The sequence below is a fragment of the Podarcis melisellensis genome, assembly GCF_964234715.1.
Source record: "Podarcis melisellensis genome assembly, chromosome: 12".
Lineage (NCBI taxonomy): Eukaryota > Metazoa > Chordata > Lepidosauria > Squamata > Lacertidae > Podarcis > Podarcis melisellensis.
In genome coordinates, this window is record NC_138544.1 from 44,935,083 (window position 1) to 44,952,033 (window position 16,951).

The 16,951-nt window shown below is 44.4% G+C and overlaps 1 long non-coding RNA gene across 1 annotated transcript; it reads left to right on the forward strand.

Moving 5' to 3' along the window:
- The first annotated feature begins 1,014 nt into the window (after positions 1-1,014).
- Positions 1,015-5,151, forward strand: LOC309353411. The gene is made up of 2 exons (XR_014161820.1): positions 1,015-1,177; positions 4,833-5,151. It is a non-coding gene; the product is annotated as an uncharacterized lncRNA (long non-coding RNA).
- Positions 5,152-16,951: the final 11,800 nt, after the last annotated feature.

Consider the following 16,951-nt stretch of genomic DNA (forward strand, 5'->3'; position numbering starts at 1 on the left):
TTCTCTGAACTAAAGCAGAGCAATAGGCTGCCGTCACACCATACATTTAAAGCACATGCCTTCCTCCAAAGAATCCTGAGAACCATAGTTCTCACAGAGCTATAATTCCCAGCATACAGTTCCCATGATTACCCTCTCGGGGAAGGTATTATTGGGCTTTTGTTGTTTGTATTTTGATAATGTACTTTGTGGTTCTATCCTGTGAACCGCCCTGAGACCTGTGGGCATAGGAGGTATATAAATTAAATAGAAGGGATGCAGGTGGTGCTGTGGTCTAAACCACTGAGCCTCTTGGGCTTGCCGATTAGAAGGTCGCAGTTCGAATCCCCACAATGAGGTGAGTTCCCATTGCTCTGTCCCAGCTCCTGCCAACCTAGCAGTTCGAAAGCACATCAGTGCAAGCAGATAAATAGGTACCACTGTGATGGGAAGGTAATTGGCGTTTCCGTGTGCTCGGGCTTCCGTCACAGTGTTCTGTTGAGCCAGAAGCAATGTAGTCCTGCTGGCCACATGACCCGGAAAGCTGTCCATAGACAAACACCGGCTCCCTCGGCCTGAAAGCGAGATGAGCGCCACAACCCCATAGTCGCCTTTGATCGTCCAGGGGTCCTTTACCTTTTTATAAATTCATTGAATAAATAAATAAATTTGGAGGAAGCTTTGAATGGATGGTGTGTGTGCAGAAGGAGAATCGAACTGACAGATCTTTCCATAACCAGCTCCAGGAGCCCCTGGGAAGCCACCTTCAGCCTTCACTTGCCTGCCTTTAATTACCATCAGGCAACGCTTGCCTCTTGTGACTTCCCTTGTGTTTTCCAGTTGGGGCAAAGCTGGGAGATACATCCCTGTCAACATGGTGAGCCTGCCGTTGTTCTCTTCCATTGCCTTCACTGACCTCACCTGTCATCACCATGGCAACAGGAGAGCGTGGCTCTCCCATCAGCAGGCTGCTGCAATGAATGTTGGGAATCAGGGGGGGGGAGGCTTCAGTTTCTCTGGAACCGAGCCCTTGACCTCCCAGGTATTCTCTGGTTCTTTGCATTTAAAATATATGCTTGAGCGGTGCCAGTGCTTTGATCCAGGAATTCCGCTATCGCACCTGAATTTTGCCTCAATAGAAATGGAGCAAACACTTCGCTCGGATTACCAGTCTCCGCGATACTATCATTATGGCGACGTAGGTGGTTTTTCCTGTTGATTATTAGTTATAATTACCAGGGTGTACTCGCCTTTTGGATGAAGCACAGAACTCCCATTACTGGTAATGCAAACCACATTTTCAGCCCGTCAGGATGGGAACATCCCCTGTAGAATTTGTACAGAAAATGCCCCGAGGGAATAATACACTTGACAACTGTGCTATTACCCTATCAGAGGCTTAAAAAGCTCGCATGCACGGTAATTAAGAAAGTACAACAGGCAAAACTCCCATTCTGAGAGCCTGGCTTTTATTGTTACATATGTTCTTCGGAGCAAAGTCTTCTGAACAGTTCCTCTCGGGTCATAAATGTTTAATTTTTAATCTATTTTTCATCAGTTGTGTGTAAGGAAGCAGTTCCCACCTCAAAAGAATCTTTACGAGTGCTTTCTTATGTCTCTGAAGTTTCAAAAGTAATAGCGGCTAGTAATGATTTTCTTTTTCTTTTTAATATACCTCTCATCTTTAAAAAGGAGAGAGAGAGAGTACACAAAGAGCTTTAAGAATGGAATATAACTGTTTTGGTTTCCCAACTCAAGTCAATGTAATCCATTCTTTTCTTACAATCTGGATCTGGTTTGGCCAAGTCCAGATTGTCTCAGTCAGGGCTGATGTGAATTGCCAAATCAAACCTCGGGCCTGGTTTTGTGTGTGCACGCGCAAACGATCCTAACAAATATGACAAAAGCAGAACTTCACTTGCAATAATTCTGGATTTGTAAGAACTTGATCTTTTAATGTGGCAACACACCATTTTTTAATTCCCTGCCTACTGATATCAGGCACTTTCACTGTACAGTGGTACCTCAGGTTAAGTACTTAATTCGTTCCGGAGGTCCATACTTAACCTGAAACTGTTGTTAACCTGAAGCACCACTTTAGCTAATAGGGCCTCTTGCTGCTGCTGTGCTGTCAGAGCACGATTTCTGTTCTCATCCTGAAGCAAAGTTCTTAACCTGAAGCACTATTTCTGGGTTAGCAGAGTCTGTAACCTGAAGCGTATGTAACCCGAGGTATGTAACTTTTTTTTGCACCTACTGAGCACATTTGTTTAGGTAAACCTACCCAGATATTTAGAAACCTGGCGCAAGTCTAAATCTGTTTCTAGTTTGTTGCTATTCTAACTTTTCTTAAGTTATTGCCGTTGATCTTTTTTCTTGGTGAGAATTTTATTGTTTTCTCTTTTTTGTAAACCACTTTGTGACAATCTAGTGGTGCATAAATTTTATGAAATAAACTATAAAAAAATAAGTAAAATGCAGAAATTAAGCAGGCAAAGCTGTTGTTGGCATGACTTGTAACTGGATCTCTGTGTGTTTGTTTAATATGAACTTCTCTTTGCAATTGCTTTATAATATGTGGTCTGTTTGCAGAGGTTTAGTGTGATCCTGAGGTAAACGGATATTTTACCTCGTCCCATGTGTTCTTTGGAGTCACAGAGGGTGATGTCATTTATTAGCATTTCAGCTGTCTCTTCAATGGATCCAGGAGGCCTGAACAATAGGTACCTCAGAAGGTATTTATCGCGAGTGAATCAAGCAATTGTCTTCTCTTCCCTGCCTACTTGGCCGCATCACATCATGTGCTTGTTAGCAAATTTTGGCTTGGTTGCAAAGTAAACTCTTGCTGAAAGATGCAAAATATAATACAGGCCATGAAAAATCAATATTTGGTGATCTAACTTGTTTACATGCATGCTTCGCCATCTGCCCAGTACAAAAAAATGAAAAGGAAGGAGGAAGCTATTGTCTCCGTGAAACAAGGGTGATGTCACCTCCATTGAGCTTGCTCAGGTAGGGAAGGCAATCGTAGCAATCCTCAGGGACAGAAGCTGAATGGGAAAGGAGTGCCTGGGTGAGGACTGGAAAACATTCCCTCTATAGCATAGGTAGGAAATCATTTTCAAAATGAGGGCCACATTCCCTGCTGGGCAACCTTCTGGGAGCCACAAACCAGTGGTGGGCCGGGCCAAAAACAAAAGTGGGAGGGGCAACAAACACAAAATGGCTGGTTTGGCACATAATCCAACCCATTCTCTATTCTGCATCCAAGCAAGCAAGGGGTATTTCAGACCAGCAAAAACACCTAAGGAGGACCAACGAGAGGTGTGGTCTAAGGAGAAGTGTTGTGAACAAGTTGTGAGGGCCAGGTAGAGAGGTCTAGAGGACCAAGTTTGGCGCTTAGGCTCAAGGGTTCCCACCTCTGCTCTATTATCTGGTGTTCCAGCTGTGAATGTTGTTTCAAGGCTAGCAGTATCCATCAGGGCCGGATTTAGGTTTGATGAGGTCCTAAGCTACTGAAGATAATGGGGCTCTTTATATGTCAACAACAAATTGTTTTTTGTGTTGAATATATGCTGTATGGTAATTTATGGACCTAATAGGTATCTAAAGCCATTTGCCACTGTTGCTGTATGTAGGTTTTCTTTTATTCGTTTTTTATCTTTTATTTTGGAAATGTACATCCAGGTTGTTGTTTTCTTTAGTTTTTTTTGGGGGGGAGCAAGAGAGTGGGGCCCTAAGCTATACCTTGTTTAGCTTATACATAAATCCGGCACTGGTATCCATGCACAGGAAGGGGAGGAAATCACAGGCTTGGGAAAATCCTTAGGTTTGCATAGGTACCAAAAAACAACCACCACAACCCCTTATGAAAATGCCCCATTAGGATTGGGCATGTTTGGTGTGGAGGGCTGACTGTTGGGGGGAACTGAAAACTGTGGTGAGTAGGTGTCAAAGAAGGATAGAATTTTCTTTATGTATGCTACAACAGCAGCAAGAATACTCATTGCAAAGTACTGGAAGACTCAGGATCTACCCACTCTGGAAGAATGGCAGATGAAGGTGATGGACTATATGGGATTGGCAGAAATGACTGGCAGAATCCGAGACCAGGGAGAAGAGTCGGCGGAAGAAGATTGGAAGAAATTTAAAGACTATTTACAGAAATCATGCAAAATTAATGAATGTTAGAATGATGTCTGATAGAAATTAAGTGGTTTCCAGCTGTAATGCTTTAAGAGAATATGGGGAAAAAAAGTTTAGAAATGGGTTATAATCTATTGATAAGGATTTGCTGAACCAACAATTTGAATTGGAATACAAAAAAGGGAGGAATGAGGAGGTCTGGGAAATAAGTTAATGAAAAATAAGTAATGGAAACTTTATGTGTTTTTAAATATTTTTATTTTTGCATTTTTGTATTTTTGTTATTCTCTTTTTTTTCTTCTTTTTTCTTTTTATTGTATTACTATTGAAAACTTTAATAAATATTCTTTAAAAAAAAGAAAAGAAAACTGTGGTGAGTAGTAGTGAGAAAGGAATGGATTCATTAGAATCCTGAACGACGAGCACTCCGCACTGCAGCATTTTTGTTGCGGGTTCCTCTTGTGTCTCCTAGAGTGAATACTCTGTTCTGGTCTCAAGCTGCATCCGCCTATCATTCATCTTTGCACAAGCAGAGCAGCCATTCCATTTAGGGGCTGCCCTTTCTTGGCAGGAAAGGGGGTGAAGAGGGTGTTGTGATGCAAGAGGGGAAATCAAGGGGGCAGCTTAGGGACAGTGGGGAGAAAGCTTTCCCCCCAGTTATGGATAGACACATTTTCATGCCATGTCTCGTTTTTCCAATCCGTTAGGGGGAAACACATAAAAACGTAGATAACAAGAGAAATTCGCACTAAAAGGCTGGTGGGTTTTCATTAGAACATTCCAAAGAAGAATTTGCCCACGGATATGTAAACGTTGAGAAGATGAAGTTAAAAATGGAAGAATCGGAAACCGAGAAGCTGAAATTGACAGAATTGCCCTTCCCTCATAGTAAAGTGGAAACCCTTCCTTACAGCTGGGAACCAAACCTACTATGGGGCCTTCAGAACACTTGACTGCTACACTTTCGTACAATAGCAACCTATTACTAGGACCCCTTTGCCAATTAAAGGACTCAATCTCTCCCTCCCCTGTTTCTAAAAAAGAGCAGATTGTAGCACAAACAATGGAACTCGCAACACCTCACAATCTCCCCCTCCCCCAATGCACTCCTTGAATGTGCACAGCTGGGTGTGATCCATTAGCTCCTCTAAAGTGCTGGAAATATTGGCTCTGCCAGGGAATAATGAAAATGCTATATACAATGACACAATAGGCTCTCCTCTTGATTTTTTTTTTCGCCTTTAAAAAAACCTGTTTCCAAGGCTAGGCATTTAATAATTGCTCCAAGAGCTCATTCCGCAATCGCTCCCGCTTTGTTCTTCGTCCTTGGTTAAAACGCCTTTGTTACTAAGAATGGATGTCGCTGCGTGGACTGCACATCCTTACTTAAGCATACATTGCCCACACGCACAATATTGTTGCATGTGCCACCCCGATCTCTGAGCGGTTTGAGATTTAAGGGTTTCCGGGCACTAACTTGAGGGTTCATGTTTCCTTTGGAATGAAGCATAGCAGAGAGAGTGGTGTTTTTCGATAGTTTATTTACACATATATACAACCTGAGCCTATGATGGAGGGCTCACCCCATAAATGTCCTGCTTCTCTCATAGCCACAGCCTTGGATTCCAGTAGAAATTGGGCCTCTCACTCACTCACTCACTCACTCACTCTCTCTCCCCCACCCCTTCTCTCCAGCCTGCCGCTTTTGCACCCAGCTTCTAACTCATATCACTCAGGTCTCCACTCTGGTCTTTTGTCTTTCTAACTAACTAACTAACTAACTAACTAACTAACTAACTAACTAACAGTTGTGGGAGGAATGCCCACCCATTTAACTTCTGGCACAGAGCCACTCCCTTTGTTCCCTTAATGGCCCATCACCCAGGCTATCACCTCAATGCCGCAAGCTAGTCTGGCTTATATTTTAACACTTGCTTGATCCAGGGGTTAGGAGGGTCTCTCATACAGCCTACTTCCTCCCCACTCACCCCCCCAAAAAACCCCCTCATAACAATATAATAAAAGATTCTCTGCTGAGCATAATAGGTTTCCTTCATGTGCATTTCTCAACTCCGTTACTTGGCATTTTCACAGGGCTACACCTGGGAACTGCTGGAAAACCTGTGTTTTCTCACAAATTAGGAACATACAGTGGTACCTCGGGTTAAGAACTTAATTCGTTCCGGGGGTCCGTTCTTAACCTGAAACTGTTCTTAACCTGAGGTACCACTTTAGCGAATGGGGCCTCCCGCCGCCTCCGCACGATTTCTGTTCTCATCCTGAAGCAAAGTTCTTAACCTGAGGTACTGTTTCTAGGTTAGCAGAGTCTGTAACCTGAAGCGTCTGTAACCTGAGGTACCACTGTACTCTGCAATCTCCCTGCTGAAATCAAGTTAATTTGCCCACCAGTTTCAAGGGAAATAACATTAATTCTCATCTAACTCAATATTAGCAGGAAATGCAAGTTCTACTTTGGGCTGTGGGGAGAACAGTAAAGCAGAAATCTGGCAACCAGCCATTATCCAAAACTCATAACTGGTTTCTGATGATGTATTGTTTCACACGATGATTTTTCAAGAATCCCAGGGTGGGGGATGCTCCCACCTGCTTCTAAGGAAGGGCTGGAGAAGTTGTGAGTCTCTAGACACTGGTAGACTCCAACTTCTCCTGACTGACCTGCTGGCTGGGGCTAGTGGGAGTTATGATGCAAGGATACCCAGAGACCCTCACGTTCCCCATGCCTGCTTGAACTCAGCCCTGATGAAATTTGCTCATGGAAAGCAAATCTGGTGTCATGATTGCTGTCTGCAATGCCCTAGTAAAAGAAAGAATTAGCAAGCGAGCTGAAGGAGGTTGTGGTGACTGATTGGTCTGTCTAGATGTGTATTGAACCATTCATAAGTCAGACTTGTAGATCAATTTGTCTATAATCACCTTAACGTTTGGATACATGAATGGAGAATAAAGTCTGATAAATGTCTGCACTTCTATTGGCTACCAGGCACGTAGGAGAAACCTGAAAGGAGTTCAGCTAACAGTATTCACTACAAATATGTCAGTGGCACGCTTTCCATATTTCGTCTCATTTCGTGCATTTGTAAGTCACTTTCCCCAGCTAAATAAGTAAATCGCTTTCCAAAATAATACAAAACACTTACTAAAATTTCTAGGTTTCATTAGCCTCAGTGGGAATCGCAGGGTGTTCAATTATTTGTTGGGAAATGGTATAAATTATTATCATTCAATACAGTCATACCTTGGTTCTTGAAAGGAATTTGTTCTGGAAGTCCGTTCAACTTCTGAAAACCAAGGCATGGCTTCTGATTGGCTGTAGGAGCTTCCTGCACTCAATCGGAAGCCTTGGAAGACATGTTGGACGTCTGGCTTCCAAAAAACATTCACAAACCGGAACACTCACTTCTGGGTTTGCAGCGTTTGGGAGCCAAAACGTTTGAGTTGCAAGGTGTTCGAGTACCAAGGTACGACTGCATCTGGAATATTCAACCTGGAAGACTCCGGTTTGGGGTGCCTAATTTTATGATAACATAAAATTAGAGTGCCTTCTGCCACTCCAGTCCCAATGGACACCAAGCATCACTGAGTGCCATACAGGAAGGAGATGGAAGCCCTGTATGAAGCAAGGCAGGGGAAGGACCCCCTTGGTAGAGGAGATTTGAAGGCACCTGGCTTAAAGGCTCAGCAGCTCATAGGTGTGCTGGGCCTGGGGGTTAATCCAAGCCACGTGGTCCAGGTCCAGTCCCGAATCCAAGGATTCCGTGAGGAGTCAGTCCAACAGGGTCAAGGCAAGAAACTGGGTTAGGTCAGGCACAAGGTCTCGGGCAGGTTCTGGCAAACAGCAATGTTGCTCCTGCAACCTGGGACAGGGTCCAACAGCCTTTTATCTCTGATGGGGTAACGGCCGGTCCTGATTCCCCGGTGACTCACCTCCCTGTCTCGCCTGAAGGCAAGCACTCAGGTCTCTCCTTCTCTCAGACCTGAGTCTCTGCAGCTTGGGAGATGTCTAGACCCAGATGTTACTAGATCCAGAGGCCGCCTCAGCCTCCCCTGACCCAACTGGTAGTGGAGCAGCTGTACGTGATCGCTCAGCAGAGGACAACAAGGTAATCCCCACATCTGGAGCCAGGGCAGGCTCAGGCCCCTGACTTGGCTCAGCTGGTGCTTGTTGCAGGGGAACCTGTGCAGACCGGGGCTCTTCAGAATCAGGCTCCAGACTTGGTTCAGATGCCGCCTGAGGCAGAGGATCTGGTGTGGACTGAGACTTCTCCGACTCTGAGTCTGAGCCCGAGTCCCAGGCCATCACAATAGGACTCTGGTCTCTAAAACGCAGGTGTATTTAATCTGGTCATGAGAGGCAAGTGTAATGTTATTTCTATTCCTCTGTATGAGCCATGTTCTGAGTGGCGGCTCCTGCTGAACTGAGGCAGGCAGCCTGTCCCTGCCTGCCCTTTCTCACGTGCCAATGGGAAATCCAAAGGAGCTTTATAATGTCAGGTATGAGGTAATTGCCCCACATCCATGAACTTCCTTTGACCCAGCTGAAGCAGACCTAAATCAGCCATTTACTCCGCGAGACTTGGACCGCATGAAACACCGGCCTGGACTCTTTTCTGGTGTGCCCATATGTTTTCATTTTATAGGCAAGCTTACGGCCTATAATGAGCCAAAAGAAGGAGGTAATGGCGAAGGAGGAGGGGAGAGGGAAGGGAGAGAGAGAAATCCCAAGCCATTCTAAGCCATATTGCCGCAACAGTAAATTTTTCAATCAACATTTATTTAAGAAATATGTAGACACTTCAAACGATGGGTGTACGGCAGTTATTAAAGTTGTCATCTGTTGACAAATGGGTTGTAATTATGGTATTTGCAAGAGCATTACACATATGTTGCGCTGACATCTCCAGTTTATGGAGAGAGAATATGAGAGAGAGAGAGAGATGTATCTATATTCCTAAAGCAAAGCTGCATCTGTAGATCCAAATCAGCCAAGAGAAGCCTCCAAGGGCTCTTATTTAAATAATAATGGGTTAATATGCTTTATGAATAACTATTAGGTAATGAAAAGGAGAGCTTTGATTCTCTGTGAACAAAGGAGGCCTCACGCAGGGATATTGCTGGCCCTGGCATTAACCATCCAAATTGGGGAGGAGCAGGAGGGTGACGGACTGGCTTCCATCCAGCCTGCTACAGCCATCTTTGTCTTAAGAAATATAACCGCCGCAGTTTTGTTATTTATGATCTTTCATTTACTGTGCCTGCAGGAGCTTTTGCAGGAAGACTTTAATGAGCATAACAAATAGCGAGTAAGTTGAATCCAAAGAAACAACGAAGTTTGGGGTCTCAGCCTTCTGTATTCTTCATGTAGCTTTTATTTTTCCTCATGTAATCTCTATGTGACCCAGGTAATTCCTGCTCTTCCAGAAAGGGCAGGTGCAGGTTTCCTTGTTTTGTTTTCTTACATTTATATCACACCCATTTTCCCTCCAATCATGGAAACCAAGGCAGCGTAGATGTGTTTCCCACACCCCGACCCACTTAGCCTTCAGCAAGGTGGCAACCTCATAAGCCTTTTGACACACAAGAGAGATTCACACAGGTGTAGATTTGTCTTGATGCGCAACCTTCTGTGGGTCAGTCCAGACATTTACAAGGTTGCTGAGAGTCTCTTTGTGGAGGCTTCATATGACAGTGGAGTGGGCACATCTCTGCTTCACCATAATGCAGGAAGCATCACATGTGATAAAGCTCTCCATAGGAAAAGTTGGTTGAATGGACATGGTTTGCAAGACTTCAGGAAAGGGGAGAGATGCATGGCTTGATTCTCCTTGCAGTAGGGTATCTTCACATGACAACATCTCCCCAAAAGATAGGAGACATCATTTTGCCCCCCTTTTTTGAGAGAGCAAAATTGCACAAATTTGGTCAGGGCCATTGATTTCTCCACCATGCAAAGATTCCTGCTGGCCTAGGAATTGTCTGAAGGAAGTGAAAGCCACATCTGAATGTCTGGGCTGCCATCACGGAACAGTGTGGTGTTTTAATATGGACATTCTGATTACAGATTCTGCAGATTGTTGACTGCATCCAACCACCACTTGATGTTGCCAGTCATCAAACATAATTCCAAGTCAGGCAGAATGAGGCAGCTGCCTCGGGCGGCAAATTCTGAGGGCTAGAAATGTGTGTTATGTAGCCTGCCCTGCAGCCCTCAAGTTAGCGTGCTTCCACAGGGTGTGGTGAAGGACTCTGTTCCATTGCCAATGCTGAAGTAAGTTTGAAGAAAAGTTGGGATTGGCCCATGCTACACCACCGACACTTTGAATGGGGACTTGAAAACAACTGGAAGTGGATGAAGATGATAGAGTGTTTGGTTGGCTGGTTGGTTGGTTGGTTGGTTGGTTGGTTGGTTGTTCGTTTGAACGGAGTTGGCTAACATCCTAGGTGCTGGAAGAATCTTGCACCAGGAAGCAGCAATGAACTTTCTGTGACCAAAAACCAAAGCCTTCCATTAAGCAGACCAGAGAAGACCTAGAGGGCTCTGTGGTCTACAAGATTCTTGCAGAACCAGTTGCAAGGAATTGCAGATGGAGAGAAGTCTGTTGCTCTCTGTTTTTTCCCCCTTGGGCATTTGGTTGGGCATTATGAATCTGGATGATGGACAAGATGGGTCTCTGATTCAGAAGGCTCTTCTTACGCTCTTTATACCAAAATCTTAATCCTACCTGCTGCTAGTTAGCAGTCAGAGTTAGTGATTGCCATGGGACTCTACCAGGCAGTTTTGTTCTGTAAGAATCTCATCTATGATGTTGCATTCTTTGGCATTTGCTTTCCTTGGGAAACATCCCATGAAACTCCTTACGTAGGCCAGATGCCATTTCATTGATGAGATCCAGCACCAATTGGGAAGGATATAGGAATTAAATTATGGTGTTCGTTCAAGCCAAACACACCTATAAAAACAGTTTAGATAATAGGTGTTGCATTTCTTGATTAGCTGCTTTTATGGTTCAATAAAGTGGAATGGAAATACATAGATGAATGGTTCCACAGAAGACATTCCAGAAGTCTACAATAAAAAAATATAGTTCCCAAGACTGAACATCTGTACATATAAAGTTACCAGCACTTCTTTTAACTTCCTTTGATCTTGGGAAAGTGAAGACAGAAATTTGCCCCTCATCTAAATGTGTTTTAAAAAGCTGGTGGAAAACAATGAGTGGTGGCGGCATTCCCACCCTCACTGAAATTTGATAAATCTGGTCCAACCACTAGGAAAATTAAAAATTTCATCTTGTGGTGCATTTCCAAGAATTGTTCAATTAACTCTCCATTCAGAGCCATGGCTTACAGCAGAAGCAAACTCTCCAAGTATAGTGATGAGATTTTTCAGGTTGTGTTTTTACTGCTAGTATTAATGCTTGTAAATGATGGGTTTTAAATTGGATATATGTACGACATGTCACAATAAGCAAGTTTCTAGCATAGATCATGCCTTTGCCATAGCCAGGTTTAAATTATGTGATGGGTTGTTTATGAAAACACCTTTTTATTGGGCATTATTAATACCCTGTGTTTAGATTGCTTTTAGCTGGATACTCTTTTTTTTTCATGGGACCTAATGAAAGCAGGAATAAATTCTAGCTTTTGGACGGCCCCAACAGCTGGCTAAATTAAGCCAGGACAGTATAAGTGGAGCAGATTGTATTTCAAAGCCACCGTATTCGTTGAAACCATTTGTCCAGATAATGAAAAAAGAACCATTAAAGGGGAGGGTTGTTGAATATTGGAACTATTTTTATTGTAAATATCTACACTTCCAGTCAAGCTGCTAGGACATTGAAGTCTGATACCTCTACTGAAAACCAACAGAGAGAGGGGGAAATGAAGGAAAGATAGCTGTGTTGTCCTGTAAGAAAAATGCAAAAAACCTAAGAACCACACACACCGAAAAACCAACCACCAAATATTGCAGCCGTATCTTTATTAAGACAGCCAAAATTTCCCAAAAAGAGCAATAGTTTGCAAGTTTTCCAGATCTCTTAACATAGGACAATAGGAAACCTGCCTTATACAGTCATACTATACAGTCATACCTTGGAAGTCAAGCAGAATCCATTCCGGAAGTCTGTTCGACTTCCAAAACATTCGGAAACCAAGGCACGTCTTCTGATTGGCTGCAGTAAGTTCCTGCAGCCAATCGGAAGCTGTGGAACCCATGTTGGACGTTTGGGTTCCAAAGAACGTTCGCAAACTGGAACACTCACTTCCGGGTTTGCGGCGTTCAGGAGCCAAAATGTACAACTTGCAAGGCATTCGACTTCTGAGGTATGACTGTACTGATTTGGGCCCTTGATGCATTTAACTCAGGACTATCTAAACTGGCTGGTAGTGGTTCTCCAGGGTCTCAGGCAGCGGTCTTTCCCAGACCTACTTTGAGACCAGGTTTGAACTAGGTGTCTTCTACATGCAAGGCAGATGCTCTTCCACTAAGCCACAGAACCTTCCCTCATCTTCATCAGGCTAGAAGCTAAACAAAGCAGGTGGGGATTTAGCTAGCGGTAGCATCGAGAGTCTGGGTCTCATCAGTGTCTCTTGCAGCAGTATGGAAAAGAAGGGGAGCCATATCAGGAACACATACCAACCAACTTTTTCACACTCCCAGCCAGAACGTGCTTCTTCCAGGATGTGCTCCCAGGTGAATCTTGTGACCCATGCCTTGGTCTCATGTGTGTTTTGAGTGCCATGCAAGATTGTGCCCACACAAAAAGCATTTTTTCAGGGTGAGAATCATAGCTGTCAAGCATCCCTTATTTTAAGGGGCAGTCCCTTATTCCAGTGCCATGTCCCGCTGCTGTCCCTTATTGATGGATGTCCCTTAAATGTCCCTTAAATGATGTCCCTTAAATTTCAAAGGAAGCAGCTCCTCTCCCTCCCTCCCTGCCGGCCAGGGAGGAGGGAGGCTCCAACTGTGTTGCTTGGCTGTGTTCCTCACCCAATAAGAAGTCTAAGAATGACTGGGGGGTGGAGCTTGCATGCCTTGTGCTGATCAAATCGGCTGTGTTGCCTGGGGACTCGCCTTTACTCAGCGCTTCACAGTGGAGAGGTGATGGTAGTTTTCCTTGAGGCTTCATTTGGCTGCTGGCTGGGCTTTCTGCCTTTGGCTCAGAGGGGCTCAGAAGTTGAACATACCTGTGCTGAGTGCTCGGATTGGAATTTGATGGATACGTCATCGACGACCCACTAACCCTTGCCGGCGAAAAGGGCTGTCTGGAGCAGGGGCACATGCTGGGGGGGAAGAAAAGGAGATCTCGTGGGAGGGGGGGCTTTTGAATTTGTTTTGGAGGCTCCTTTGATTGACTTATGGGGGAAAAGAAAGGAGCTGATTGACTAAAATGGTGGGTGACTGGCAATCTCGTGGCTAGGGGGGAGGCTGTGTGTGTGTGGCTAGTTAATGCAAGCTGGGGGGGGGTTGAATGCTAGACGCCATTTTGTTGCACGTGCTGCTGCAAACTTTGCAGTGCAAAGCCAGGCCGGGGAGCCATCTTAAGTTGAGGCTGCATAGGCCTTGTGGTGCATGTGATTCAGGTTCTATTCAGTTGAACCTCTGGTTACAAAGTTGGTTGGACAGTGTTCTCAAAGCTACCAGTATGAGTTTGACCAGACTGCAGGAAGACAGAAAGACTGGAGTGCCTGGAACAGGTGAGGCTGCAGGTCCCTTACTTTGGCTGCTGATCCCTTATTTTCAAATCTGTAAGTTGACAGCTATGGTGAGAATGTGTCAGGCTTCAGGGAATCTGGTAAGAACGAAAGGAGCGTCCTAACCAGTTAGTTTCTTTAATAATCACAGTGAGAGACAAAGGAATGCATAACTCTCTAGTGTATCTTTCATCTTTGTTGGAAGCCGCCCAGAGTGGCTGGGGAAACCCAGCCAGATGGGCGGGATACAAATAATAAATTATTATTATATTATTATAAATGGCATTGCTTCCAGTAAAGGCTCACCCTTTTCGTCCTCATTAATCTACGTCACTCCTACATCGGGTAATCTGAGCTTGTTGCTGCTGAGCTTTGAGAGTTCTATCACTCTCAAAGCCCATCTAGTTTTAGGCAAAGGGGGAGGGGTCAGGAATGCTGTCCAAGGACACTGAATCTGCCAGCAGTCTCTCTCCTGGTGTTTCCTCTTCTAGCTGTTCCTCACCCAGTATTTCCCAGCTTTCCCCCTCTGGACTATACCCTTCTGCAAACCACTGTTCTAAATCAATACTGTCCTCCTGCCCTTGGGAAGGTTCAGGAGAAGGGGAGGGCAGCTCCCACCATTCCTCCTCAGTCCAGCCCCTGACAGAACTAGGTATCCAGCCTTCATTGGTCCCAGGTGGCCTTTATTCTCCAGAAGATGGCACTGGCTGACTGGTAAGTGTGGCAGGCTGCAGACATCTCCTGCAGAGAGGGATGGATTGACCCTTCTCTGCCCAGAAGGGATTCTTAGCTCCACACACACACATAAACCCTGTAACATTTTTTGCATCCTGCTGTTCTAAATGAATCACAGCCAGCTTCAGGTCATATCGTCTCCTGTTTACTGAGTTAGACATGGTGGAGAAACTCTTCAGACGAAGTGGGGTCCATTTGTAAATGTTAACCGAAATGGCAAGTCACAGGGCCGAGCTGTAGACATAAAGCTCCTAATGTAACGCGGCTGTTTTAAAGATTTCTAAACATAAATGCCTTGTGCCTGATGGATAATCAGCTAATTAAAAACACGTTCCAGTTACTAAATTGTTAGATTATGAGCCTAAAGGGACAGGAATCTTTCTCTTTTGTTTTTCAATAAAATTGCTGTTATCCAGCCTGAGCCTTTGGGATAGACCAGCTATAAAGCGGAACAAATGAGTGAATAATAAATTCTATAAGGTTGCCAGCAGCCACTGCGTTTTTGTTTCCATTGACCTGATCTTGATAATATCTTCAGCTTCTAAATAATGGGCAGCTGCTTCCCTGCCACATGAATAAAAGAGAGATGGAGCAGGAGCAGTCAACTGCCAACTTCTTCACTTCACCTTGGAATTGGCAAAGAGATTGCCTTCAGGGGTAGCCAATATGGTGCCTTCCACATCTTGTTGCACTACAACTCCCATCATTCCTGAGACCATTGACCATGTGGTCTGAGGACGATGGGAGTTGCAGGTCAAAACATCTGGAAGGCCCCATCATATGCACACATCCTGGGGAGCATCTCGTTGAACTCAGTGGATTGCGTAAACATAGGCAGGTTAAAGTTATATGTCCATTGGGCTTCAGTGGTAACATGTTTAGCTATTAGGACAAAGATGTCATGGAGTGGAGTAACCCTACTAGTATTTACTCAGGTTGCTGTTGCTATCAGGCAGACTTTTAAAGAGATGCTGAACTTATAGAAATGGCAAGTAGTCATGATGGTCCATGACAGGGGAAGAGGAAATTCCAAATTAACATTAGGGTGGTGTATTGTCTTGATTAGGAGTTGGGCCAACTAAAATGTCAGAAGGTAGCAAGTTCTATTTCAAGGAAGAAATTTATTTATGGGCTAGTCAATGGTTCTGCACTACTGGAGCTTTTAAGGTTACAAAGCCGTTCCACAATTGGCCAGAGTGCATTCATGTTTTCTTAAGAGATTTCTGAACCTAACTTCTTCTTTTTTTAAGTCAACCTGGACTGGAGATACTATCTCAGTCCTGTTAATGACATCCTTGTAAACCCTTTAAAGATGATTGAAGCTAATCAGGATGTAAACTGTTTAAGTAAAACAAATAAATAATGCATGTGTTGAACCATGCTCCCAACTCTTAAAAGAAATGAAGTCAAGGCATGAAGGAATCCCACATCTTCACAAATATCTGTCTGAAGAGGTAGATGTCAGTTCCTTCTAAATAAGCTTGGCACTGTGGTCTAAACCACAGAGGCTAGGGCTTGCTGATCAGAAGGTCGGCGGTTCGAATCCCCGCAACGGGGTGCGCTCCCGTTGCTCAGTCCCTGCTCCTGCTAACCTAGCAGTTCGAAAGCACGTCAAAGTGCAAGTAGATAAATAGGTACCACTCCGGCGGGAAGGTAAATGGCGTTTCTGTGCGCTGCTCTGGTTTGCCAGAAGCGGCTTAGTCATGCTGGCCACATGACCCAGAAGCCGTACGCTGGCTCCTTTGGCCAGTAAAGCGAGATGAGCACTGCAACTCCAGAGTCATCCGTGACTGGACCTAACGGTCAGGGGTCCCTTTACCTTTACCTTAAGAGACATCACCAATTTGTTGGCGGCGATGGTAACAGTATTTGTTTGATTTCTTATTTGCCCTTCACCCAGGGTGGATTATAATCATTTAAAATTTTAAAATGCAGTATTGAAATCAGTTAGAACAAATGATCATCAAGAGAGCAGGATGGGGCCTAAAAAAATTCTTTCTCTCAGGTGTCAAGCATCAGGGTAAAATGGTGTGTCTTTGGCACATGACAGAAATAACATAGTTAAGATGAGGAAGAAAATCCACAATTTAGGGCTGGCATGGAGAATTTGTCACACACATACGCCCACCAAACTTCTGAGGTTGGTCAAACTACCAAGAAGGCTACCTCTACCAATCTTAACACCCAACTGTGCCAGTAAGGATGGAGGTGACTTTCAGATATTTGGGGCTTCAAACACTACTGTGAGCTCCTTAAATTAGGCTTGAAAACAAACTGGCAACCAGGACTGCTGTTTTAAACAAAGGGTTGTGTGAATTCTACATGAATACCAAGCCAATAATCTGGGTGCTCATTTTGGGCCTGCTGACTTTCCAAG